This window comes from Salvelinus namaycush, unplaced genomic scaffold (assembly GCF_016432855.1).
Source record: "Salvelinus namaycush isolate Seneca unplaced genomic scaffold, SaNama_1.0 Scaffold3366, whole genome shotgun sequence".
NCBI classification, from domain to species: domain Eukaryota; kingdom Metazoa; phylum Chordata; class Actinopteri; order Salmoniformes; family Salmonidae; genus Salvelinus; species Salvelinus namaycush.
Genome location: NW_024060304.1, coordinates 1 through 25842, shown reverse-complemented (window position 1 = coordinate 25842; position 25842 = coordinate 1). Strand labels below are relative to the sequence as shown.

The 25842-nt window shown below is 41.1% G+C and overlaps 21 non-coding genes across 21 annotated transcripts; 10 read left to right on the top strand and 11 right to left on the bottom strand.

Annotated features, from left to right (window-relative positions):
• The first annotated feature begins 236 nt into the window (after positions 1-236).
• On the top strand, positions 237-308 carry trnaw-cca. The gene has a single exon. It is a non-coding gene; the product is annotated as a tRNA-Trp (tRNA).
• Positions 309-9475: 9167 nt separating this feature from the next.
• Positions 9476-9548, bottom strand: trnak-uuu. The gene has a single exon. It is a non-coding gene; the product is annotated as a tRNA-Lys (tRNA).
• A 167-nt stretch (positions 9549-9715) lies between these two features.
• On the top strand, positions 9716-9787 carry trnaw-cca. Its single transcript has one exon. It is a non-coding gene; the product is annotated as a tRNA-Trp (tRNA).
• Positions 9788-10746: 959 nt separating this feature from the next.
• Positions 10747-10819, bottom strand: trnak-uuu. Its single transcript has one exon. It is a non-coding gene; the product is annotated as a tRNA-Lys (tRNA).
• A 197-nt stretch (positions 10820-11016) lies between these two features.
• trnak-uuu lies at positions 11017-11091 on the bottom strand. The gene has a single exon. It is a non-coding gene; the product is annotated as a tRNA-Lys (tRNA).
• A 166-nt stretch (positions 11092-11257) lies between these two features.
• Positions 11258-11329, top strand: trnaw-cca. The gene has a single exon. It is a non-coding gene; the product is annotated as a tRNA-Trp (tRNA).
• Positions 11330-12388: 1059 nt separating this feature from the next.
• On the bottom strand, positions 12389-12461 carry trnak-uuu. The gene has a single exon. It is a non-coding gene; the product is annotated as a tRNA-Lys (tRNA).
• A 167-nt stretch (positions 12462-12628) lies between these two features.
• Positions 12629-12700, top strand: trnaw-cca. Its single transcript has one exon. It is a non-coding gene; the product is annotated as a tRNA-Trp (tRNA).
• Positions 12701-13660: 960 nt separating this feature from the next.
• trnak-uuu lies at positions 13661-13733 on the bottom strand. The gene has a single exon. It is a non-coding gene; the product is annotated as a tRNA-Lys (tRNA).
• A 1716-nt stretch (positions 13734-15449) lies between these two features.
• On the bottom strand, positions 15450-15522 carry trnak-uuu. Its single transcript has one exon. It is a non-coding gene; the product is annotated as a tRNA-Lys (tRNA).
• Positions 15523-15689: 167 nt separating this feature from the next.
• On the top strand, positions 15690-15761 carry trnaw-cca. Its single transcript has one exon. It is a non-coding gene; the product is annotated as a tRNA-Trp (tRNA).
• A 959-nt stretch (positions 15762-16720) lies between these two features.
• trnak-uuu lies at positions 16721-16794 on the bottom strand. The gene has a single exon. It is a non-coding gene; the product is annotated as a tRNA-Lys (tRNA).
• Positions 16795-16961: 167 nt separating this feature from the next.
• trnaw-cca lies at positions 16962-17033 on the top strand. Its single transcript has one exon. It is a non-coding gene; the product is annotated as a tRNA-Trp (tRNA).
• A 958-nt stretch (positions 17034-17991) lies between these two features.
• On the bottom strand, positions 17992-18064 carry trnak-uuu. Its single transcript has one exon. It is a non-coding gene; the product is annotated as a tRNA-Lys (tRNA).
• Positions 18065-18231: 167 nt separating this feature from the next.
• On the top strand, positions 18232-18303 carry trnaw-cca. Its single transcript has one exon. It is a non-coding gene; the product is annotated as a tRNA-Trp (tRNA).
• Positions 18304-20519: 2216 nt separating this feature from the next.
• trnak-uuu lies at positions 20520-20592 on the bottom strand. The gene has a single exon. It is a non-coding gene; the product is annotated as a tRNA-Lys (tRNA).
• A 167-nt stretch (positions 20593-20759) lies between these two features.
• On the top strand, positions 20760-20831 carry trnaw-cca. The gene has a single exon. It is a non-coding gene; the product is annotated as a tRNA-Trp (tRNA).
• Positions 20832-21794: 963 nt separating this feature from the next.
• trnak-uuu lies at positions 21795-21867 on the bottom strand. Its single transcript has one exon. It is a non-coding gene; the product is annotated as a tRNA-Lys (tRNA).
• A 167-nt stretch (positions 21868-22034) lies between these two features.
• Positions 22035-22106, top strand: trnal-caa. The gene has a single exon. It is a non-coding gene; the product is annotated as a tRNA-Leu (tRNA).
• A 963-nt stretch (positions 22107-23069) lies between these two features.
• trnak-uuu lies at positions 23070-23142 on the bottom strand. The gene has a single exon. It is a non-coding gene; the product is annotated as a tRNA-Lys (tRNA).
• A 167-nt stretch (positions 23143-23309) lies between these two features.
• On the top strand, positions 23310-23381 carry trnaw-cca. Its single transcript has one exon. It is a non-coding gene; the product is annotated as a tRNA-Trp (tRNA).
• Positions 23382-25842: the final 2461 nt, after the last annotated feature.

The window sequence follows — 25842 nt, the reverse complement described above, 5'->3', positions numbered from 1 at the left end:
CGAACAGGGACTTGAACCCTGGACCCTCAGATTAAAAGTCTGATGCTCTACCGACTGAGCTATCCGGGCTCTACAAAAGCCTATTTTCATACACCTAACCTGCCGGGCAGAGGCACGTGCTGACGAGGGGGCATTGTCAGATGGTATATTTCCCCAGAGAACCAGGTCTCCATTCCAAATTATACAGTCAACGAAATCTGAACTAGGCATCCCCTCCAAAGATGCAATTTGTCAAAGACTTCGTGGCGCAACGGTAGTGCGTCTGACTCCAGATCAGAAGGTTGCGTGTTCAAATCACGTCGTGGTCAATGTTTTATGTGTGTAATCTCTGCCTTCTTTACTCAATGAATCAGCACTAGTACCAATGTGCCTTTACAGTACTAATCTCACACGAAAACAAACAAATCAATGCTACTTTACATGACAATTGTCTCTCACAAAAGCCTGGCACACTGCAAATTCCTAAATCAGATGATGCTGTGTAATTGATAGACTTAAATCAGTCTTCGAACAGGGAGTTTAACTTCTTATGGCTTGGGGGCAGTATTTCGACGTCTGGATGAGAAGCGTGCCCCAAGTAAACTGCCTGTTACTCAGGCCCGGAAGCTAGGATATGCATATAATGGGCAGATTTGGATAGAACACACTCTAAAGTTTCCAAAACTGTTAGAATTATGTCTGTGAGTATAACAGAACTGATATGGCAGGCGAAAACCTGAGGAAAATCCATCCAGGAAGTGGGATTTTTACTAGTACCAATGTGCCTTTACATACCTTAAGGGAAGTCTGGGACGGGAGCCGTATGGTTAGTGAAGAAAGTCCCATTGCAAATGTACGGTCCCTTACCTGACGTCTTAATACGTCGCAGACAATCGCGGACGGCGTCGGGCCGTGGGCGGCGGAGAGCTCTTTCAGGAAGTCACTCAAAAAAACGTCTCGGACTTTCGGTTTCCGTTTTATAAAAATGACAAATTTTTGACTTTTTTCTGCATTCTCGAAAATTCCCACAAGAGGGAAAATAAATCATATTGCAGGCGCACGAGCACGTGGCAAACGAGCGCGGCCTTTTCTCTTAAACTGAAAATATTTCGAAGACGAAACTCAGCGAGCGTAGGTTTGGAGTAATGGGCAGTTGGCCCCGAACAAGATGGCGTCGAGACCTCGGCGCTTTTTGAGTTATGGCCATTTTTCTGGGATTAAAGGGTTAAAACGCAAGTAGGGTGCTAATTTGACCGCTTCATGTCAAAGTACATAAGCATACGGTGTCAGGAAAAAAAGAACCAGCCATTTATCTATCGTAATTTAAGAGAAATCGTACATTGACCGTTTGGTGATGTTCACAAAGAGGATTTTTTTTTTCAAAAAATTCACAGATCCAGTTGCAGTGTGTTCAGACGTACATTTTTAAAGTGGGTCTCGAAGCTCTGCGAGAATCCTGTGATTTTATATGATTTTATGAAATAACACACACTCATTTAACCCTCTTTAAATAAGTCAGTTCTTAACATAAAGACTTAAAACTCAATATTATATAAGAGCCTACGCCAAGGAGGGTATGTGTTCAATTTCAGCTTCCTATGTCAACTGGAAGTACCTTAAAATGGTGCCACAGGGTCAGGTTTGAAGGGTAATAAAGGTCAGATCTTTTCAAAACTTCACTTGTGTGATTAGACAACCCTCATGAACTGTAATCAGTCATTTATCCCAACAGATGTCAAAGAAAAGCTCTCTCACACAAACACACACACACAAAAAGGAAGGATGGAGTGAAAAAGTACGGTACTTAAAGACACACAAAGCCCACAATGGCATTACTATTATCTCTAGGCCGTGCCGAGTTCAACGAGATGCCCCGCTTGACCGTAGCTCGCTCGGTCTGAGCGCAGCGACCGTTACAAGAGAACGGACACAAATGACCTTTTGACCTCAATGTCAATTTCATTTGCTTTTGGGACACAGAGAGAGAACCGTTAAGGTTAGAAACACAATTTCACCTCAGGAGTGTTCTTAAGGTCCTCCCGATCTGTGCAAGCCTAACCCTGACCTTGTGGCATTAACCCTTCACAGTTAAAAGAAGGTGTTTACATCAAATAGTTTACAATGAAATGTCTCCCCATTGGAATACATTGACTGCACCTCTAAATTCAACCTAAAGCCTATGTGGGTTATGATTTTCTTATGAACCTGTCTTTGATGTCAGTCCATCAGGCCACCATGAGGTCTACCTGTGTCGATTCTAAGCTTCCTGGAGCAACCGGAAGTGGTTAAATCACCCTAAAAGTGTTTGCCATAGCCAACCTGCAGTTTGAGAGAAATAGTGCATTCAGCCCTATGTAAATCAGTCAATTTTTAACATACAGACTTAAAACTCAGGATTCTGTAACAGCCTACTCCAGTGATGATATGTGTTTATTTATAGCTTCCTGTGACAACCGGAAGTGCCATAACTGGTGTCAAATGGGCTGTTTCGAAGTGTTAAAAATGTCAAATCTTTCCAAAACTTCATATATGTGAATAGACAACCCTCATGAACTGTAAATCAGTCCTTCATCCCATCAGATTAAAAAAAAAAAAAATACACACCGACGCAGAAATGATGGAGGGACACACTGAGGGGCTAAGAGGCAGACAGTGCCTGCAGTAGTTACTTTTGTTCCAACTTTTAAAGAACCGTCAGACCTAGAGTTCTGAAAATTTACAAACCTGTTCTAGACCTCAGGTCGATTGTGCACGGTGAATTATATGGCTCTAGAAGGTTCTCGGATCGATAAAAAGCATCGTGTATTTGCCATGTTTTCAATTCATTTTGACCTCAACGAAACGGACGACATTTAGAAAAGTCCCAGAGTCTCAAGACTAGGTGCGTTGAAACCGGCTCGGCCCATAGAGACAGACCCCAACGAGCCTGTTTGATTGCTCATTCAAGGACCCCGTAGCAAGGCAATGAAAAAAGTGGCATTTCAGCACCAATTAGGGTTTTGCTCGGGCACCGAATGACCTATCGAGCCGAAACTTGGGATTCGAGGTCGCTTCACATAGGGCTAAACATAATGTGTGAACTGGACCCGCAGCTAGAACATAACTACGTATTATTTGTTTTATTATGGTTTAAATAGAAGGCGCTGTGAATTTTGGGCCTGCTCTGAAATATGTTATAGTTGGCTTCTAAAGGAGTTGGAAAAAGTGAGTTTGGAGTCAGATGGTATCAGTTTGGTGTCTGAAAATATCTATTTGACTGATGGACACTGACTTGCTCGTTGACTTTTGTACATTTGCAATATGTTTCAACGGGGAGGTACCATGAGGAAAAAGCGACATGATGAAATTTCACGAAACGAGCGATGGAGAGGAACCACTATCACTGCCCGGCCATCCTGAGGTCATCAGACCGTTGACTTTTGCATTTCTAAAGTATTTAAGAGAATGTACGTTACATTTGCAATATGATTCAACATCACATCATATTGCAAATGCACGTTAGATTTGCAATATGATGTGATGTTGAATCATATTGCAAATGTAACGTGCATTCTTTAAATACTTTAGAAATACAAAAGTCAACGTCCTGATGACCTCAGGATGGCCGGGCAGTGATAGTGGTTCCTCTCCAACGCTCGTTGCGTGAAATTTCATCATGTCGCTTTTTCCTCATGGTACCTCCCCGTTGAAACATATTGCAAATGTACAAAAGTCGACTAGCAAGTCAACTAGCAAGTGTCAACAAAAGTCAACTAGCAAGTGTCCATCAGTCAATTGGATATTTTCAGACACCAAACTGATACCATCTGACTCCAAACTCACTTTTTACAACTCCTTTAGAAGCCAACTATCACATATTTCAGAGCAGGCCCAAAATTCACAGCGCCTTCCATGAATGCACCAAAATAGCATTCTGAAATCACCACTAAAATGACATTGCCATATTCTCCAGGCCGTGCCGAGTTCAACGGGATGCCCCGCTTGACCGTAGCTCGCTCGGTCTGAGCGCAGCGACCGTTACAAGAGAACGGACACGAATGACCTTTTGACCTCAATGTCAATTTCATTTGCTTTTGGGAGACAGAGAGAGAACCGTTAAGGTTAGAAGCACAATTTCACCTCAGGAACAATCCTAAGGTCCTCCCGATCTGTGCAAGCCTAACCTTGACCTTGTGGCATTAACCCTTCACAGTTAAAAGAAGGCGTTTACATCAAACATTTTACAATGACATTTCGCCCCATAGGAATACATTGACTGCTCCTCTAAATTCAACCTGAAGCCTATGTGGGTTATGAATGTCTTATGAACCTGTCTTTGATAACAATCCATCAGGCTACTATGAGGTCTACCTGTGTTGATTTTAAGCTACCTGGAGCAACCGGAAGTGGTTAAAATCACCCTAAAAAGTGTCCAGATATACATGACTTGCAATTTTGAAAATCACTGCATTCAACCCTATGTAGATCAGTCAATTCTTAACGTATAGACTTAAAACTCAGGATTCTGTAACAGCATACCCCAGTCAAGATATGTGTTTACCTATAGCTTCCTGTGCCAACCGGAAGTGCCTTAAAATGGTGTCATGGTGCTGTTTCGAAGGGTTAAAAAGGTCAGAACTTTTCAAAACTTCATTTGTGTGATTAGACAACCCTCATGAACTGTAAATCAGTCATTTCTCCCAGCAGATGTCAAAGGAAAGCTCTCTCTCACACACAAACACATACACAAAGCAATGATGGAGTGAAAAAGTACGGTGCTTAACGACACACAAAGCCTGCAATGGCATGACTATTATCTCCAGGCCGTGCCGAGTTCAACGAGATGCCCCGCTTGACCGTAGCTCGTTCGGTCTGAGCGCAGCGACCGTTACAAGAAGACAGAGCAAAATGACCTTTTGACCTCAATGTCAATTTTATTTGCTTTTGGGAGACAGAGAGAGAACCGTTAAGGTTAGAAGCATAATTTCACCTCAGGAACAATCCTAAGGTCCTCCCGATCTGTGCAAGCCCAACCTTGACCTTGTGGCATTAACCCTTAACAGTTAAAAGAAGGTATTTACATCAAATAGTTTACAATGAAATGTCTCCCCATTGGAATACATTGACTGCACCTCTAAATTCAACCTGAATCCTATGTGGGTTATGAATGTCTTATGAACCTGTCTTTGATGTCAGTCCATCAAGCCACCATGAGGTCTACCTGTGTCGATTCTAAGCTTCCTGGAACAACCGGAAGTGGTTAAATCACCCTAAAAGTGTTTGCCATACCCAACCTGCAGTTTGAGAGAAATAGTGCATTCAACCCTATGTAAATCAGTCAATTTTTAACATACAGACATAAAACTCAGGATTCTGTAAAAGCATACTCCAGTGATGATAAGTGTTTACTTTTAGCTTCCTGTGCCAACCGGAAGTGCCATAATTGGTGTCAAATGGGCTGTTTTGAAGGGTTAAAAATGTCAAATCTTTCCAAAACTTCATAATTGTGATTAGGCTACCCTCCTGAACTGTAAATCAGTCATTAGTCCCATCAGATTTCAAAGAAAAATTTACACACCCAAACAGAAATGATGGAGGGACACACTGAGGGGCTAAGAGGCAGACAGTGCCTGTGGTAGTTACTTTTGTTCCAACTTTTAAAGAACCGTCAGACCTAGAGTTCTGAAAATTTACAAACCTGTTCTAGACCTCAGGTTGATTGTGCACGGTGAGTTATGTGGCTCTAGAAGGTTCTCAGACCGATAAACAGCCTCGTGTATTTGCTATGTTTTCAATTCATTTTCAGCTCAACGAAACGGACGACATTTAGAAAAGTCCCAGAGTCTCAAGACTAGGTGCATTGAAACCGGCTCGGTCCATAGAGACAGACCCCAACGAGCCTGTTTGATTGCTCATTCAAGCACCCCGTAGCAAGGCATGGAAAAAAGTGGATTTTCATTACCAATTAGGGTTTTGCTCGGGCACCGAATGACCTATCGAGCCGAAACTTGGGATTCCAGGTCGCCTCACATAGGGCTAAACATAATGTGAATATTGGACCCGCAGCTAGAACATAACTACGTATTATTTGTTTTATTATGGTTTAAATGGAAGGCGCTGTGAATTTTGGGCCTGCTCTGAAATATGTGATAGTTGGCTTCTAAAGGAGTTGGTAAAAGTGAGTTTGGTGTCAGATGGTATCAGTTTGGTGTCTGAATATATCTAATTGACTGATGGACACCGACTTGCTACTTGACTTTTGTACATTTGCAATATGTTTCAACGGGGGGGTACCGTCACAAAAAGCGACATGATGAAATTTAACACAACGAGCGATGGAGAGGAACCACTATCACTGCCCGGCCATCCTGAGGTCATCAGACCGTTGACTTTTGCATTTCTAAAGTATTTAAGAGAATGTACGTTACATTTGCAATATGATTCAACATCACATCATATTGCAAATGCACGTTAGATTTGCAATATGATTCAACACATCATATTGCAAATGTAACAGTGTGTGTTATGTTTGCAATATGATTCAACACATCATATTGCAAACGTAACAGTGTGTGTTATGTTTGCAATATGATTCAACACATCATATTGCAAATGTAACAGTGTGTGTTATGTTTGCAATATGATCCAACACATCATATTGCAAACGTAACAGTGTGTGTTATGTTTGCAATATGATTCAACACATCATATTGCAAATATAACAGTGTGTGTTTGCAATATGATTCAACAGTGTGTTATGTTTGCAATATGATGTGGTGTTTTTCACTGTTGAATCATATGCAAATGTAACGTGCATTCTTTAAATAAACCCTATGTGGGTTATGAATGTCTTATGAACCTGTCTTCAATGACAATCCATCAAGCCACTATGAGGTCTACCTGTGTTGATTCTAAGCTTCCTGGAGCAACCGGAAGTGATAAAATCACCCTAAAAGTGTTTTACCCAACCAGCAGTTTGTGATATATAGTGCATTCAACCCTGTGTAAATCAGTCAGTTCTTAACGTATAGACTTAAAACTCAGGATTCTGTAAAAGCATACCCCGATCAGGATAGGTGTTTACTTATAGCTTCCTGTGCCAACCGGAAGTGCCTTAAAATGGGGTCATAGGTGCTGTTTCAAAGGGTTAAAAAAGTCAGATCTTTCCAAAACTTTAAGTGTGTGATTAGGCAACCCTCATGAAGTGTAAATCAGTCATTTCTCTAAACAGATGTCAAAGAAAAGCTCACACACACACACACAAGTCCAAACTGTTCGTGCACCTGGTATTTTTTTGGGGTTACCAGGTGCCATGTTTCAAGATGGTTGAAATTGCGTTTAGGGGCATCCAGACCTCCATACCCGCTCTGGGAGCACTATTCTACGGCCAAAAATCAATGGGTGCTGTCCTGAGTGATTTATGGAGGTTTGGGGGGTGATACGTTTTTTCTAATTTGTGTGCACAAATGCACAAAACATATTCCTTAAGTACAAGTAAACATTTATAAAAAATTATGATAGTAAAATGTGACTAAAGTATTTTCATACAGTTCTTATATATGTGTAATTGACGTAAAAATCGAAAGAATTTCAAAAAACGGTCCAGAAAGCACTTTTTTAAATGGAATATACGTTTTTTCCACATTTTTAACATTTTTGACTTGTAACTTTTGACTTTTGACTTTTGACTTCCTATGAAATCACATTCCAAATGCATAAAACATATTCCTTAAGTACAAGTAAACATTTATAAAAAATGATGACAGTAAAATGTGACTAAAGTATTTTCATACAGTTCTTATACATGTGTAATTGACATAAAAATCGAAAGAATTTCAAAAAACGGTTCAGAAAGCACTTTTTTAAAGGGGGTGATACATTTTTTCCAAATATTTGACATTTTTGACTTTTGACTTTTGACTTCCTATGAAATCACATTCCAAATGCACAAAACATATTCCTTAAGTCCAAATAAAAATGTCCAAAAAATTATGTTAATAAAATTTGACAAAAGTATTTTCATACAGTTCTTACACATGTGTAATTGACATAAAAATCGAAAGAATTTCGAAAAAACGGTCCAGAAAGCACTTTTTTAAAGGGGGTGATACGTTTTTTCCAAATTTTTGACATTTTTGACTTTTGACTTTTGACTTCCTAAGAAATCACATTCCAAATGCACAAAACATATTCCTTAAGTCCAAATAAAAATGTAAAAAAAATTATGTTAATAAAATTTGACAAAAGTATTTTCATACAGTTCTTACACATGTGTAATTGACATAAAAATCGAAAGAATTTCAAAAAACGGTCCAGAAAGCACTTTTTTAAGGGGGTGATAAGTTTTTGCCAAAACTTTCAATATTTCAAAATTTCAAAATATGACTCTTGGGTCTTGACTTGCGTTACAGTAAGCCTATGAAAAATTAAGATGGAACACACTCGCCCACTATAGGATTTTTGGGGTGTTACACAGCTCATTTACAATATGGCATTTGTCATCAACTTTGGACGAAACAGCGCCGGATGTAATATGAAATCCCACACAATCCCATCGTGTATATGGTCCGCTCGGTGCCAATAAGTTGCCATGTTATTTTGTACAATTGGGGGGGGACTTCCCTTACAGTACTAATCTCACACGAAAACAAACAAACCAATGCTACTTTACATGACAATTGTCTCTCACAAAAGCCTGGCACACTGCAAATTCCTAAATCAGATAATGCTGTGTAATTGATAGACTTAAATCAGTCTTCGAACAGGGAGTTTAACTTCTTATGGCTTGGGGGCAGTATTTCGACGTCTGGATGAGAAGCGTGCCCCAAGTAAACTGCCTGTTACTCAGGCCCGGAAGCTAGGATATGCATATAATGGGCAGATTTGGATAGAACACACTCTAAAGTTTCCAAAACGGTTAAAAGTATGTCTGTGAGTATAACAGAACTGATATGGCAGGCGAAAACCTGAGGAAAATCCATCCAGGAAGTGGGATTTTTTTGATGTGGGTAGTTTTCAATTGAATGTGACTGCAACCAGATGAAGATCTTCAAAGGTAAGTGATTCATTTTATCGCTATTTCTGACTTTCGTGACTCCTCTACTTGGTTGGAATATGTTTGTATGCTTTTGTAAGCGGGGCGCTGTCCTCAGATAAACGCATGGTATGCTTTCGCAGAAAAGCCTTTTTGAAATCTGACAAAGCGGCTGGATTAACAAGAAGTTCATCTTTAAGCCAATGTATAACACTTGTATTTTTGTGAATTTTTATTATGACTATTTCTGTGTTTTGAATTTGGTGCTCTGCAATTTCACCGGATGTTGTCGAGGTGGGTTGCTAGCAGAACACCTGCGCCGAGAGGTTAAACCTGGAGGTTCAGATTAAAAATCCTAAAGTCTTCAGACTAAGCTGTTTTGGCTCTGGGAGTGTATTGTCCACAGGTGAACATGTCATGGAAAGTCATAGAAAATGAGAGTGTAGAAAGACTTCCTAGTGAAGGAAGGAGAACATTACGTCACGCCCGAACAGGGACTTGAACCCTGGACCCTCAGATTAAAAGTCTGATGCTCTACCGACTGAGCTATCCGGGCTCTGCAAATGCCTATTTTCATACACCTAACCTGCCGGGCAGAGGCACGTGCTGACGAGGGGGCATTGTCAGATGGTATATTTCCCCAGAGAACCAGGTCTCCATTCCAAATTATACAGTCAACGAAATCTGAACTAGGCATCCCCTCCAAAGATGCAATTTGTCCAAGACTTCGTGGCGCAACGGTAGCGCGTCTGACTCCAGATCAGAAGGTTGCGTGTTCAAATCACGTCGTGGTCAGTGTTTTTATGTGTGTAATCTCTGCCTTCTTTACTCAATGAATCAGCACTAGTACCAATGTGCCTTTACAGTACTAATCTCACACGAAAACAAACAAACCAATGCTACTTTACATGACAATTGTCTCTCACAAAAGCCTGGCACACTGCAAATTCCTAAATCAGATGATGCTGTGTGATTGATAGACTTAAATCAGTCTTCGAACAGGGAGTTTAACTTCTTATGGCTTGGGGGCAGTATTTCGACGTCTGGATGAGAAGCGTGCCCCAAGTAAACTGCCTGTTACTCAGGCCCGGAAGCTAGGATATGCATATAATGGGCAGATTTGGATAGAACACACTCTAAAGTTTCCAAAACTGTTAAAATTATGTCTGTGAGTATAACAGAACTGATATGGCAGGCGAAAACCTGAGGAAAATCCATCCAGGAAGTGGGATTTTTTTGATGTGGGTAGTTTTCAATTGAATGTGACTGCAACCAGATGAAGATCTTCAAAGGTAAGTGATTCATTTTATCGCTATTTCTGACTTTCGTGACTCCTCTACTTGGTTGGAATATGTTTGTATGCTTTTGTAAGCGGGGCGCTGTCCTCAGATAAACGCATGGTATGCTTTCGCAGAAAAGCCTTTTTGAAATCTGACAAAGCGGCTGGATTAACAAGAAGTTCATCTTTAAGCCAATGTATAACACTTGTATTTTTGTGAATTTTTATTATGACTATTTCTGTGTTTTGAATTTGGTGCTCTGCAATTTCACCGGATGTTGTCGAGGTGGGTTGCTAGCAGAACACCTGCGCCGAGAGGTTAAACCTGGAGGTTCAGATTAAAAATCCTAAAGTCTTCAGACTAAGCTGTTTTGGCTCTGGGAGTGTATTGTCCACAGGTGAACATGTCATGGAAAGTCATAGAAAATGAGAGTGTAGAAAGACTTCCTAGTGAAGGAAGGAGAACATTACGTCACGCCCGAACAGGGACTTGAACCCTGGACCCTCAGATTAAAAGTCTGATGCTCTACCGACTGAGCTATCCGGGCTCTGCAAATGCCTATTTTCATACACCTAACCTGCCGGGCAGAGGCACGTGCTGACGAGGGGGCATTGTCAGATGGTATATTTCCCCAGAGAACCAGGTCTCCATTCCAAATTATACACAGGTGAACATGTCATGGAAAGTCATAGAAAAGGAGAGTGTAGAAAGACTTCCTAGTGAAGGAAGGAGAACATTACATCACGCCCCGAACAGGGACTTGAACCCTGGACCCTCAGATTAAAAGTCTGATGCTCTACCGACTCGAGCTATCCGGGCTCTGCAATGCCTATTTTCATACACCTAACCTGCCGGGCAGAGGCACGTGCTGACGAGGGGGCATTGTCAGATGGTATATTTCCCCAGAGAACCAGGTCTCCATTCCAAATTATACAGTCAACGAAATCTGAACTAGGCATCCCCTCCAAAGATGCAATTTGTCCAAGACTTTGTGGCGCAACGGTAGCGCGTCTGACTCCAGATCAGAAGGTTGCGTGTTCAAATCACGTCGTGGTCAGTGTTTTTATGTGTGTAATCTCTGCCTTCTTTACTCAATGAATCAGCACTAGCTGTCCAACTTATATTTTTTTAGTCAAGTTTATGAATAGTTATCCATGAGACAAGATCACTGTGAAAGATGGCGACCGACATTTTCAGGCTAGTTTTGCTAGTATTGTCATTGTATAACCACGGTTTTTTGTGGCTAAATATGCACATTTTCGAACAAACTCTATATGTATGTTGTAATATGATGTTACAGGAGTGTCATCGGAAGAATTCTGAGAAGGTTAGTGAAAAAATTAATATATTTTGGCGATGATTACGTTATCGCTCTCTTTGGCTTGAATCGATGCTCTGGTAACGTTTGCACATGTGGTATGCTAATATAACGATTTATTGTGTTTTCGCTGTAAAACACTTAGAACATCTGAAATATTGTCTGAATTCACAAGATCTGTGTCTTTCCATTGCTGTGAGTTGTGTATTTTTAAGAAATGTTTTATGATTAGTAATTAGGTAATACACGTTGCTCTGTGTATTTATTCTAGTCGAGTTGTGATGGTGGGTGAGTTTTCAATTGAATGTGACTGCAACCAGATGAAGATCTTCAAAGGTAAGTGATTCATTTTATCGCTATTTCTGACTTTCGTGACTCCTCTACTTGGTTGGAATATGTTTGTATGCTTTTGTAAGCGGGGCGCTGTCCTCAGATAAACGCATGGTATGCTTTCGCAGAAAAGCCTTTTTGAAATCTGACAAAGCGGCTGGATTAACAAGAAGTTCATCTTTAAGCCAATGTATAACACTTGTATTTTTGTGAATTTTTATTATGACTATTTCTGTGTTTTGAATTTGGTGCTCTGCAATTTCACCGGATGTTGTCGAGGTGGGTTGCTAGCAGAACACCTGCGCCGAGAGGTTAAACCTGGAGGTTCAGATTAAAAATCCTAAAGTCTTCAGACTAAGCTGTTTTGGCTCTGGGAGTGTATTGTCCACAGGTGAACATGTCATGGAAAGTCATAGAAAATGAGAGTGTAGAAAGACTTCCTAGTGAAGGAAGGAGAACATTACGTCACGCCCGAACAGGGACTTGAACCCTGGACCCTCAGATTAAAAGTCTGATGCTCTACCGACTGAGCTATCCGGGCTCTGCAAATGCCTATTTTCATACACCTAACCTGCCGGGCAGAGGCACGTGCTGACGAGGGGGCATTGTCAGATGGTATATTTCCCCAGAGAACCAGGTCTCCATTCCAAATTATACAGTCAACGAAATCTGAACTAGGCATCCCCTCCAAAGATGCAATTTGTCCAAGACTTCGTGGCGCAACGGTAGCGCGTCTGACTCCAGATCAGAAGGTTGCGTGTTCAAATCACGTCGTGGTCAGTGTTTTTATGTGTGTAATCTCTGCCTTCTTTACTCAATGAATCAGCACTAGTACCAATGTGCCTTTACAGTACTAATCTCACACGAAAACAAACAAACCAATGCTACTTTACATGACAATTGTCTCTCACAAAAGCCTGGCACACTGCAAATTCCTAAATCAGATGATGCTGTGTGATTGATAGACTTAAATCAGTCTTCGAACAGGGAGTTTAACTTCTTATGGCTTGGGGGCAGTATTTCGACGTCTGGATGAGAAGCGTGCCCCAAGTAAACTGCCTGTTACTCAGGCCCGGAAGCTAGGATATGCATATAATGGGCAGATTTGGATAGAACACACTCTAAAGTTTCCAAAACTGTTAAAATTATGTCTGTGAGTATAACAGAACTGATATGGCAGGCGAAAACCTGAGGAAAATCCATCCAGGAAGTGGGATTTTTTTGATGTGGGTAGTTTTCAATTGAATGTGACTGCAACCAGATGAAGATCTTCAAAGGTAAGTGATTCATTTTATCGCTATTTCTGACTTTCGTGACTCCTCTACTTGGTTGGAATATGTTTGTATGCTTTTGTAAGCGGGGCGCTGTCCTCAGATAAACGCATGGTATGCTTTCGCAGAAAAGCCTTTTTGAAATCTGACAAAGCGGCTGGATTAACAAGAAGTTCATCTTTAAAGCCAATGTATAACACTTGTATTTTTGTGAATTTTTATTATGACTATTTCTGTGTTTTGAATTTGGTGCTCTGCAATTTCACCGGATGTTGTCGAGGTGGGTTGCTAGCAGAACACCTGCGCCGAGAGGTTAAACCTGGAGGTTCAGATTAAAAATCCTAAAGTCTTCAGACTAAGCTGTTTTGGCTCTGGGAGTGTATTGTCCACAGGTGAACATGTCATGGAAAGTCATAGAAAATGAGAGTGTAGAAAGACTTCCTAGTGAAGGAAGGAGAACATTACGTCACGCCCGAACAGGGACTTGAACCCTGGACCCTCAGATTAAAAGTCTGATGCTCTACCGACTGAGCTATCCGGGCTCTGCAAATGCCTATTTTCATACACCTAACCTTCCCCTGGATGTCAGTACGTGGTGACGCTTTGAATGGAGTCGATTGCGCAATCAGAGCCTGTATAAAACAAGAAATACCGGAAGTAGCTTTCTTTTCCTGCCTGCGCCTGACGCATGAAGGACGTTGGACCTCCTCTCTTTCCAAGCCGTTGTTTAGCCAGTAATATATCGACGGTCATGTTTCTGCTCGTCATAGGTGTTAAAAACATCATAAGGTAGTTAATTTAAACCGTTTTATAGCAATTTATATCCGTTTAGTGCGATTTTGAGGCATTTTCTATGTGATGCACTTTGAAGCCCCGGGCACGTTTCGGGGTCCCGGTCGAACGTTAGTGGGCATTTCGACGGACAGAGGACATCTTTCGACCAAAAGAAGATTAGACCCAAGAAAGGATACATTGCCCAAGATTCTGATGGAAGATCACCTCACAGTAAGAAATATTTAATATGATAAATCGTTGTTCTGTCGAAAAAATGTAAACGCATATTCCGCCATTTTGTTTGGTATAGCTTCGCTTGGCGAACCCTGTATTGCACAGTAAGGATAATTTTAGAAATGTAATTCAGCGATTGCATTAAGAACTAATTTGTCTTTCGATAGCTGTCCAACTTATATTTTTTTAGTCAAGTTTATGAATAGTTATCCATGAGACAAGATCACTGTGAAAGATGGCGACCGACATTTTCAGGCTAGTTTTGCTAGTATTGTCATTGTATAACCACGTTTTTTTGTGGCTAAATATGCACATTTTCGAACAAACTCTATATGTATGTTGTAATATGATGTTACAGGAGTGTCATCGGAAGAATTCTGAGAAGGTTAGTGAAAAAATTAATATATTTTGGCGATGATTACGTTATCGCTCTCTTTGGCTTGAATCGATGCTCTGGTAACGTTTGCACATGTGGTATGCTAATATAACGATTTATTGTGTTTTCGCTGTAAAACACTTAGAACATCTGAAATATTGTCTGAATTCACAAGATCTGTGTCTTTCCATTGCTGTGAGTTGTGTATTTTTAAGAAATGTTTTATGATTAGTAATTAGGTAATACACGTTGCTCTGTGTATTTATTCTAGTCGAGTTGTGATGGTGGGTGCAATTGTAAACTAGGATTTCTACCTGAAATATGCACATTTTTCTAACAAAACCTATCCTATACAATAAATATGTTATCAGACTGTCATCTGATGAGTTTTTTTCTTGGTTAGTGGCTATCAATATCTTTATTTGGCCGAATTGGTGATAGCTAGTGGTGGAGAGAAAAAATGGTGGACAAAGAAAAATGGTGTCTTTTGCTAACGTGGTTAGCTAATAGATTTACATATTTTGTCTTCCCTGTAAAATATTTAAAAAATCTGAAATGGTGGCTTTATTCACAAGATCTGTATCTTTCATTTGGTGTCTTGGACTTGTGATTTAATGATATTTAGATGCTACTATTTAATTGTGACGCTATGCTAGCGATGCTAATCAGTGTGGGGGGGGTGGGGGGGGGTTGCTAGCAGAACACCTGCGCCGAGAGGTTAAACCTGGAGGTTCAGATTAAAAATCCTAAAGTCTTCAGACTAAGCTGTTTTGGCTCTGGGAGTGTATTGTCCACAGGTGAACATGTCATGGAAAGTCATAGAAAATGAGCGTGTAGAAAGACTTCCTAGTGAAGGAAGGAGAACATTACATCACGCCCGAACAGGGACTTGAACCCTGGACCCTCAGATTAAAAGTCTGATGCTCTACCGACTGAGCTATCCGGGCTCTGCAAATGCCTATTTTCATACACCTAACCTGCCGGGCAGAGGCACGTGCTGACGAGGGGGCATTGTCAGATGGTATATTTCCCCAGAGAACCAGGTCTCCATTCCAAATTATACAGTCAACGAAATCTGAACTAGGCATCCCCTCCAAAGATGCTATTTGTCCAAGACTTTGTGGTGCAACGGTAGCGCGTCTGACTCCAGATCAGAAGGTTGCGTGTTCAAATCACGTCGTGGTCAGTGTTTTTATGTGTGTAATCTCTGCCTTCTTTACTCAATGAATCAGCACTAGTACCAATGTGCCTTTACAGTACTAATCTCACACGAAAACAAACAAACCAATGCTACTTTACATGACAAGTGTCTCTCACAAAAGCCTGGCACACTGCAAATTCCTAAATCAGATGATGCTGTGTGATTGATAGACTTAAATCAGTCTTCGAACAGGGAGTTTAACTTCTTATGGTTTGGGGGCAGTATTTCAACGTCTGGATGAGAAGCGTGCCCCAAGTAAACTGCCTGTTACTCAGGCCCGGAAGCTAGGATATGCATATAATGGGCAGATTTGGATAGAACACACTCTAAAGTTTCCAAAACTGTTAAAATGATGTCTGTGAGTATAACAGAACTGATATGGCAGGCGAAAACCTGAGGAAAATCCATCCAGGAAGTGGGATTTTTTTGATGTGGGTAGTTTTCAATTGAATGTGACTGCAACCAGATGAAGATCTTCAAAGGTAAGTGATTCATTTTATCGCTATTTCTGACTTTCGTGACTCCTCTACTTGGTTGGAATATGTTTGTATGCTTTTGTAAGCGGGTCGCTGTCCTCAGATAAACGCATGGTATGCTTTCGCAGAAAAGCCTTTTTGAAATCTGACAAAGCGGCTGGATTAACAAGAAGTTCATCTTTAAGCCAATGTATAACACTTGTATTTTTGTGAATTTTTATTATGACTATTTCTGTGTTTTGAATTTGGTGCTCTGCAATTTCACCGGATGTTGTCGAGGTGGGTTGCTAGCAGAACACCTGCGCCGAGAGGTTAAACCTGGAGGTTCAGATTAAAAATCCTAAAGTCTTCAGACTAAGCTGTTTTGGCTCTGGGAGTGTATTGTCCACAGGTGAACATGTCATGGAAAGTCATAGAAAATGAGAGTGTAGAAAGACTTCCTAGTGAAGGAAGGAGAACATTACATCACGCCCTGAACAGGGACTTGAACCCTGGACCCTCAGATTAAAAGTCTGATGCTCTACCGACTGAGCTATCCGGGCTCTGCAAATGCCTATTTTCATACACCTAACCTGCCGGGCAGAGGCACGTGCTGACGAGGGGGCATTGTCAGATGGTATATTTCCCCAGAGAACCAGGTCTCCATTCCAAATTATACAGTCAACGAAATCTGAACTAGGCATCCCCTCCAAAGATGCTATTTGTCCAAGACTTTGTGGTGCAACGGTAGCGCGTCTGACTCCAGATCAGAAGGTTGCGTGTTCAAATCACGTCGTGGTCAGTGTTTTTATGTGTGTAATCTCTGCCTTCTTTACTCAATGAATCAGCACTAGTACCAATGTGCCTTTACAGTACTAATCTCACACGAAAACAAACAAACCAATGCTACTTTACATGACAAGTGTCTCTCACAAAAGCCTGGCACACTGCAAATTCCTAAATCAGATGATGCTGTGTGATTGATAGACTTAAATCAGTCTTCGAACAGGGAGTTTAACTTCTTATGGCTTGGGGGCAGTATTTCAACGTCTGGATGAGAAGCGTGCCCCAAGTAAACTGCCTGTTACTCAGGCCCGGAAGCTAGGATATGCATATAATGGGCAGATTTGGATAGAACACACTCTAAAGTTTCCAAAACTGTTAAAATGATGTCTGTGAGTATAACAGAACTGATATGGCAGGCGAAAACCTGAGGAAAATCCATCCAGGAAGTGGGATTTTTTTGATGTGGGTAGTTTTCAATTGAATGTGACTGCAACCAGATGAAGATCTTCAAAGGTAAGTGATTCATTTTATCGCTATTTCTGACTTTCGTGACTCCTCTACTTGGTTGGAATATGTTTGTATGCTTTTGTAAGCGGGTGCTGTCCTCAGATAAACGCATGGTATGCTTTCGCAGAAAAGCCTTTTTGAAATCTGACAAAGCGGCTGGATTAACAAGAAGTTCATCTTTAAGCCAATGTATAACACTTGTATTTTTGTGAATTTTTATTATGACTATTTCTGTGTTTTGAATTTGGTGCTCTGCAATTTCACCGGATGTTGTCGAGGTGGGTTGCTAGCAGAACACCTGCGCCGAGAGGTTAAACCTGGAGGTTCAGATTAAAAATCCTAAAGTCTTCAGACTAAGCTGTTTTGGCTCTGGGAGTGTATTGTCCACAGGTGAACATGTCATGGAAAGTCATAGAAAATGAGAGTGTAGAAAGACTTCCTAGTGAAGGAAGGAGAACATTACATCACACCCGAACAGGGACTTGAACCCTGGACCCTCAGATTAAAAGTCTGATGCTCTACCGACTGAGCTATCCGGGCTCTGCTAATGCCTATTTTCATACACCTAACCTGCCGGGCAGAGGCACGTGCTGACGAGGGGGCATTGTCAGATGGTATATTTCCCCAGAGAACCAGGTCTCCATTCCAAATTATACAGTCAACGAAATCTGAACTAGGCATCCCCTCCAAAGATGCTATTTGTCCAAGACTTTGTGGTGCAACGGTAGCGCGTCTGACTCCAGATCAGAAGGTTGCGTGTTCAAATCACGTCGTGGTCAGTGTTTTTATGTGTGTAATCTCTGCCTTCTTTACTCAATGAATCAGCACTAGTACCAATGTGCCTTTACAGTACTAATCTCACAACGAAAACAAACAAACCAATGCTACTTTACATGACAATTGTCTCTCACAAAAGCCTGGCACACTGCAAATTCCTAAATCAGATGATGCTGTGTGATTGATAGACTTAAATCAGTCTTCGAACAGGGAGTTTAACTTCTTATGGCTTGGGGGCAGTATTTCGACGTCTGGATGAGAAGCGTGCCCCAAGTAAACTGCCTGTTACTCAGGCCCGGAAGCTAGGATATGCATATAATGGGCAGATTTGGATAGAACACACTCTAAAGTTTCCAAAACTGTTAAAATGATGTCTGTGAGTATAACAGAACTGATATGGCAGGCGAAAACCTGAGGAAAATCCATCCAGGAAGTGGGATTTTTTTGATGTGGGTAGTTTTCAATTGAATGTGACTGCAACCAGATGAAGATCTTCAAAGGTAAGTGATTCATTTTATCGCTATTTCTGACTTTCGTGACTCCTCTACTTGGTTGGAATATGTTTGTATGCTTTTGTAAGCGGGGTGCTGTCCTCAGATAAACGCATGGTATGCTTTCGCAGAAAAGCCTTTTTGAAATCTGACAAAGCGGCTGGATTAACAAGAAGTTCATCTTTAAGCCAATGTATAACACTTGTATTTTTGTGAATTTTTATTATGACTATTTCTGTGTTTTGAATTTGGTGCTCTGCAATTTCACCGGATGTTGTCGAGGTGGGTTGCTAGCAGAACACCTGCGCCGAGAGGTTAAACCTGGAGGTTCAGATTAAAAATCCTAAAGTCTTCAGACTAAGCTGTTTTGGCTCTGGGAGTGTATTGTCCACAGGTGAACATGTCATGGAAAGTCATAGAAAATGAGAGTGTAGAAAGACTTCCTAGTGAAGGAAGGAGAACATTACATCACGCCCGAACAGGGACTTGAATTAAAAGTCTGATGCTCTACCGACTGAGCTATCCGGGCTCTGCAAATGCCTATTTTCATACACCTAACCTGCCGGGCAGAGGCACGTGCTGACGAGGGGGCATTGTCAGATGGTATATTTCCCCAGAGAACCAGGTCTCCATTCCAAATTATACAGTCAACGAAATCTGAACTAGGCATCCCCTCCAAAGATGCAATTTGTCAAAGACTTCGTGGCGCAACGGTAGTGCGTCTGACTCCAGATCAGAAGGTTGCTTGTTCAAATCACGTCGTGGTCAGTGTTTTTATGTGTGTAATCTCTGCCTTCTTTACTCAATGAATCAGCACTAGTACCAATGTGCCTTTACAGTACTAATCTCACACGAACACAAACAAACCAATGCTACTTTACATGACAATTGTCTCTCACAAAAGCCTGGCACACTGCAAATTCCTAAATCAGATGATGCTGTGTGATTGATAGACTTAAATCATTCTTCGAACAGGGAGTTTAACTTCTTATGGCTTGGGGGCAGTATTTCGACGTCTGGATGAGAAGCGTGCCCCAAGTAAACTGCCTGTTACTCAGGCCCGGAAGCTAGGATATGCATATAATGGGCGGATTTGGATAGAACACACTCTAAAGTTTCCAAAACTGTTAAAATTATGTCTGTGAGTATAACAGAACTGATATGGCAGGCGAAAACCTGAGGAAAATCCATCCAGGAAGTGGGATTTTTTTGATGTGGGTAGTTTTCAATTGAATGTGACTGCAACCAGATGAAGATCTTCAAAGGTAAGTGATTCATTTTATCGCTATTTCTGACTTTCGTGACTCCTCTACTTGGTTGGAATATGTTTGTATGCTTTTGTAAGCGGGGTGCTGTCCTCAGATAAACGCATGGTATGCTTTCGCAGAAAAGCCTTTTTGAAATCTGACAAAGCGGCTGGATTAACAAGAAGTTCATCTTTAAGCCAATGTATAACACTTGTATTTTTGTGAATTTTTATTATGACTATTTCTGTGTTTTGAATTTGGTGCTCTGCAATTTCACCGGATGTTGTCGAGGTGGGTTGCTAGCAGAACACCTGCGCCGAGAGGTTAAACCTGGAGGTTCGGATTAAAAATCCTAAAGTCTTCAGACTAAGCTGTTTTGGCTCTGGGAGTGTATTGTCCAAAGGTGAACATGTCATGGAAAGTCATAGAAAATGAGAGTGTAGAAAGACTTCCTAGTGAAGGAAGGAGAACATTACATCACACCCGAACAGGGATTTGAACCCTAGACCCTCAGATTAAAAGTCTGATGCTCTACCGACTGAGCTATCCGGGCTTTGCTAATGCCTATTTTCATACACCTAACCTGCCGGGCAGAGGCACGTGCTGACGAGGGGGCATTGTCAGATGGTATATTTCCCCAGAGAACCAGGTCTCCATTCCAAATTATACAGTCAACGAAATCTGAACTAGGCATCCCCTCCAAAGATACAATTTGTCAAAGACTTCGTGGCGCAACGGTAGTGCGTCTGACTCCAGATCAGAAGGTTGCGTGTTCAAGTCACGTCGTGGTCAATGTTTTTATGTGTGTAATCTCTGCCTTCTTTACTCAATGAATCAGCACTAGTACCAATGTGCCTTTACAGTACTAATCTCACACGAAAGAAAACAAACAAACCAATGCTACTTTACATGACAATTGTCTCTCACAAAAGCCTGGCACACTGCAAATTCCTAAATCAGATGATGCTGTGTGATTGATAGACTTAAATCAGTCTTCGAACAGGGAGTTTAACTTCTTATGGCTTGGGGGCAGTATTTCGACGTCTGGATGAGAAGCGTGCCCCAAGTAAACTGCCTGTTACTCAGGCCCGGAAGCTAGGATATGCATATAATGGGCAGATTTGGATAGAACACACTCTAAAGTTTCCAAAACGGTTAAAATTATGTCTGTGAGTATAACAGAACTGATATGGCAGGCGAAAACCTGAGGAAAATCCATCCAGGAAGTGGGATTTTTTTGATGTGGGTAGTTTTCAATTGAATGTGACTGCAACCAGATGAAGATCTTCAAAGGTAAGTGATTCATTTTATCGCTATTTCTGACTTTCGTGACTCCTCTACTTGGTTGGAATATGTTTGTATGCTTTTGTAAGCGGGGCGCTGTCCTCAGATAAACGCATGGTATGCTTTCGCAGAAAAGCCTTTTTGAAATCTGACAAAGCGGCTGGATTAACAAGAAGTTCATCTTTAAGCCAATGTATAACACTTGTATTTTTGTGAATTTTTATTATGACTATTTCTGTGTTTTGAATTTGGTGCTCTGCAATTTCACCGGATGTTGTCGAGGTGGGTTGCTAGCAGAACACCTGCGCCGAGAGGTTAAACCTGGAGGTTCAGATTAAAAATCCTAAAGTCTTCAGACTAAGCTGTTTTGGCTCTGGGAGTGTATTGTCCACAGGTGAACATGTCATGGAAAGTCATAGAAAATGAGCATGTAGAAAGACTTCCTAGTGAAGGAAGGAGAACATTACGTCACACCCGAACAGGGACTTGAACCCTGGACCCTCAGATTAAAAGTCTGATGCTCTACCGACTGAGCTATCCGGGCTCTGCAAATGCCTATTTTCATACACCTAACCTGCCGGGCAGAGGCACGTGCTGACGAGGGGGCATTGTCAGATGGTATATTTCCCCAGAGAACCAGGTCTCCATTCCAAATTATACAGTCAACGAAATCTGAACTAGACATCCCCTCCAAAGATGCAATTTGTCAAAGACTTCGTGGCGCAACGGTAGTGTGTCTGACTCAAGATCAGAAGGTTGCGTGTTCAAATCACGTCGTGGTCAGTGTTTTTATGTGTGTAATCTCTGCCTTCTTTACTCAATGAATCAGCACTAGTACCAATGTGCCTTTACAGTACTAATCTCACACGAAAGAAAACAAACAAACCAATGCTACTTTACATGACAATTGTCTCTCACAAAAGCCTGGCACACTGCAAATTCCTAAATCAGATGATGCTGTGTGATTGATAGACTTAAATCAGTCTTCGAACAGGGAGTTTAACTTCTTATGGCTTGGGGGCAGTATTTCGACGTCTGGATGAGAAGCGTGCCCCAAGTAAACTGCCTGTTACTCAGGCCCGGAAGCTAGGATATGCATATAATGGGCAGATTTGGATAGAACACACTCTAAAGTTTCCAAAACTGTTAAAATTATGTCTGTGAGTATAACAGAACTGATATGGCAGGCGAAAACCTGAGGAAAATCCATCCAGGAAGTGGGATTTTTTTGATGTGGGTAGTTTTCAATTGAATGTGACTGCAACCAGATGAAGATCTTCAAAGGTAAGTGATTCATTTTATCGCTATTTCTGACTTTCGTGACTCCTCTACTTGGTTGGAATATGTTTGTATGCTTTTGTAAGCGGGGCGCTGTCCTCAGATAAACGCATGGTATGCTTTCGCAGAAAAGCATTTTTGAAATCTTACAAAGCGGCTGGATTAACAAGAAGTTCATCTTTAAGCCAATGTATAACACTTGTATTTTTGTGAATTTTTATTATGACTATTTCTGTGTTTTGAATTTGGTGCTCTGCAATTTCACCGGATGTTGTCGAGGTGGGTTGCTAGCAGAACACCTGCGCCGAGATGTTAAACCTGGAGGTTCAGATTAAAAATCCTAAAGTCTTCAGACTAAGCTGTTTTGGCTCTGGGAGTGTATTGTCCACAGGTGAACATGTCATGGAAAGTCATAGAAAATGAGCGTGTAGAAAGACTTCCTAGTGAAGGAAGGAGAACATTACGTCACACCCGAACAGGGACTTGAACCCTGGACCCTCAGATTAAAAGTCTGATGCTCTACCGACTGAGCTATCCGGGCTCTGCAAATGCCTATTTTCATACACCTAACCTGCCGGGCAGAGGCACGTGCTGACGAGGGGGCATTGTCAGATGGTATATTTCCCCAGAGAACCAGGTCTCCATTCCAAATTATACAGTCAACGAAATCTGAACTAGGCATCCCCTCCAAAGATGCAATTTGTCAAAGACTTCGTGGCGCAATGGTAGTGCGTCTGACTCCAGATCAGAAGGTTGCGTGTTCAAATCACGTCGTGGTCAGTGTTTTTATGTGTGTAATCTCTGCCTTCTTTACTCAATGAATCAGCACTAGTACCAATGTGCCTTTACAGTACTAATCTCACACGAAAGAAAACAAACAAACCAATGCTACTTTACATGACAATTGTCTCTCACAAAAGCCTGGCACACTGCAAATTCCTAAATCAGATGATGCTGTGTGATTGATAGACTTAAATCAGTCTTCGAACAGGGAGTTTAACTTCTTATGGCTTGGGGGCAGTATTTCGACGTCTGGATGAGAAGCGTGCCCCAAGTAAACTGCCTGTTACTCAGGCCCGGAAGCTAGGATATGCATATAATGGGCAGATTTGGATAGAACACACTCTAAAGTTTCCAAAACTGTTAAAATTATGTCTGTGAGTATAACAGAACTGATATGGCAGGCGAAAACCTGAGGAAAATCCATCCAGGAAGTGGGATTTTTTTGATGTGGGTAGTTTTCAATTGAATGTGACTGCAACCAGATGAAGATCTTCAAAGGTAAGTGATTCATTTTATCGCTATTTCTGACTTTCGTGACTCCTCTACTTGGTTGGAATATGTTTGTATGCTTTTGTAAGCGGGGCGCTGTCCTCAGATAAACGCATGGTATGCTTTCGCAGAAAAGCCTTTTTGAAATCTTACAAAGCGGCTGGATTAACAAGAAGTTCATCTTTAAGCCAATGTATAACACTTGTATTTTTGTGAATTTTTATTATGACTATTTCTGTGTTTTGAATTTGGTGCTCTGCAATTTCACCGGATGTTGTCGAGGTGGGTTGCTAGCAGAACACCTGCGCCGAGAGGTTAACCTGTTTGGGCAGCAAGGGCAGTATTGAGTAGCTCTGATTAAGGGTGCCCATTTCAAACGGCCTCGTACTCAATTCTTGCTCGTACAATATGCATATTATTGTTATTATTGGATAGAAAACACTCTCTAGTTTCTATAGCCGTTGGAATTTTGTCTCTGAGTGAAACACAGCTCCTTCTACAGCACTTTTCCTGACAGGGAGTCAGATTTCAGAAATCTTGGCCCCTGATCTGGGGTCGGTTTTAAGGTCCCTGTAAATGCTATGAGGATACAAACACTGCTTACGTCTTCCCCTGGATGTCAGTACGTGGTGACGCTTTGAATGGAGTCGATTGCGCAATCAGAGCCTGTATAAAACAAGAAATACCGGAAGTAGCTTTCTTTTCCTGCCTGCGCCTGACGCATGAAGGACGTTGGACCTCCTCTCTTTCCAAGCCATTGTTTAGCCAGTAATATATCAACGGTCATGTTTCTGCTCGTCATAGGTGTTAAAAACATCATAAGGTAGTTAATTTAAACCGTTTTATAGCAATTTATATCCGTTTAGTGCGATTTTGAGGCATTTTCTATGTGATGCACTTTGAAGCCCCGGGCACGTTTCGGGGTCCCGGTCGAACGTTAGTGGGCATTTCGACGGACAGAGGACATCTTTCGACCAAAGAAGATTAGACCCAAGAAAGGATACATTGCCCAAGATTCTGATGGAAGATCACTCACAGTAAGAAATATTTAATATGATAAATCGTTGTTCTGTCGAAAAATTTAAACGCATATTCCGCCATTTTGTTTGGTATAGCTTCGCTTGGCGAACCCTGTATTGCACAGTAAGGATAATTTTAGAAATGTAATTCAGCGATTGCATTAAGAACTAATGTCTTTCGATAGCTGTCCAACTTATATTTTTTTAGTCAAGTTTATGAATAGTTATCCATGAGACAAGATCACTGTGAAAGATGGCGACCGACATTTTCAGGCTAGTTTTTGCTAGTATTGTCATTGTATAACCACGGTTTTTTGTGGCTAAATATGCACATTTTCGAACAAACTCTATATGTATGTTGTAACTATGATGTTACAGGAGTGTCATCGGAAGAATTCTGAGAAGGTTAGTGAAAAAATTAATATATTTTGGCGATGATTACGTTATCGCTCTCTTTGGCTTGAATCGATGCTCTGGTAACGTTTGCACATGTGGTATGCTAATATAACGATTTATTGTGTTTTCGCTGTAAAACACTTAGAACATCTGAAATATTGTCCTGAATTCACAAGATCTGTGTCTTTCCATTGCTGTGAGTTGTGTATTTTTAAGAAAGTTTTATGATTAGTAATTAGGTAATACACGTTGCTCTGTGTATTTATTATAGTCGAGTTTTGATGGTGGGTGCAATTGTAAACTAGGATTTCTACCTGAAATATGCACATTTTTCTAACAAAACCTATCCTATACAATAAATATGTTATCAGACTGTCATCTGATGAGTTTTTTTTCTTGGTTAGTGGCTATCAATATCTTTATTTGGCCGAATTGGTGATAGCTAGTGGTGGAGAGAAAAAATGGTGGACAAAGAAAAATGGTGTCTTTTGCTAACGTGGTTAGCTAATAGATTTACATATTTTGTCTTCCCTGTAAATATTTAAAAAATCTGA